The sequence below is a fragment of the Tamandua tetradactyla genome, chromosome 4 (genome assembly GCF_023851605.1).
Source record: "Tamandua tetradactyla isolate mTamTet1 chromosome 4, mTamTet1.pri, whole genome shotgun sequence".
Lineage (NCBI taxonomy): Eukaryota > Metazoa > Chordata > Mammalia > Pilosa > Myrmecophagidae > Tamandua > Tamandua tetradactyla.
In genome coordinates, this window is record NC_135330.1 from 106,595,259 (window position 1) to 106,596,608 (window position 1,350).

Sequence of the window (1,350 nt, forward strand, 5' to 3'; positions counted from 1 at the left end):
CTATAATTTTCTAAAGTTAGATATTTCTCTAGGTTTCAGTGTTTGCATTCAACTCACTCCCAGGGTAATGCCAACATTACTGTCTACATGCTGATGAAACTGGATGCATTTTCTACAGCCCAGACATTTCTCCTGACCTCCAGACACAACTATCTAACCTACTAGACATCTCCACTTGGAGGTCCATGGGCACCATCAACTTCAAATGTTTACTCATGTGTCTTATGCTCCTGGTATACCTGAATGCTTGGATCAAATGCCTGAGAGATTTTATTGACTCATATACACAAGAAATGAAATTCAAGAATTCAAGTTAGGATTCCAATGTTGAAGGGATGAAGACTTTGGATAACAGATGTAAGTCAATATGGATGAATCAATGCCCAAGAATATGAAGAAAACTATTTTCAAGAGTAGTGAAGAGGAGAGCTTGCCTAAATGGATATTAAAATATTTTATAAAGCCATTTTAATCAGAAAAGTATGGTATTGACACAGTAATGGACAAAAAGGTCAGTGAAATTGAATAGAAAATCCTGTAATAGATTCAATATATGTAAGAATTTAGTCAGTTATGAAGATAGAATTCCAATTCAGTTTTAAAATGATGCTTTAAACAACAATAATTTCAGAGCATTTATTATTCATTTGGAAGAAATAAACTTAGACTTCCTACTAACACAATCCTAAAACAAAATTCCAAGTGGGTTAAAGACTTACATGTAAAAAATAATGTATGAAATATTTTATAAAAGGAAACAGCACTTACTCAGGAGTTGGGAAGACTTTTTAATCATATAGGAATCCCAAGACCTATAAAAGTAAAAATAGACATTTAACTAAATAAAAACTCAAAGTTTTGTACAGCAAATACATGATAAGCCAAATCAGTTGCTGAGAAATAAATTTTTAAAATTTTCATTCATATGACAAACCAAATACCTTTTAGAAATTCATTAAAACATAATGATAAAAATGTGCTTGCTTTGGCAGCACATATGCTAAAATTGAAATGATACAGAGAAGATTAGCATGGCCCCTGCGCAAAGATGACATGTAAATTTGTGAAGCATTCCATACTGAAAAAAAAAAACCATAATGGTAAAAGGATATAAATATTTAATTCATAGATATGAATAGGCAATTCACAGAAAGCCAAATCCAAATCCCTAGCATGCATATGAAAGGAGATTTAACCTCCAAGGTAGTAAGGGAAATTGAAATAAAGTATCAATGAAATAGCAGTTAATAATAGTTGAAAATGGTGATATCTACTACTGTTGGGATGCTGTGAAAATAGTACCTTCAAACATATTTGTAAAAGTACAAACTATGATAGCATTTGGGGAAA

General features: G+C 31.6%; 1 non-coding gene across 1 annotated transcript; it reads left to right on the forward strand.

The window, feature by feature from the left end:
- Window positions 1–976: 976 nt before the first annotated feature.
- LOC143681806 (U6 spliceosomal RNA) lies at window positions 977–1,083 on the forward strand. Its single transcript, XR_013174864.1, has one exon. It is a non-coding gene; the product is annotated as a U6 spliceosomal RNA (small nuclear RNA).
- Window positions 1,084–1,350: the final 267 nt, after the last annotated feature.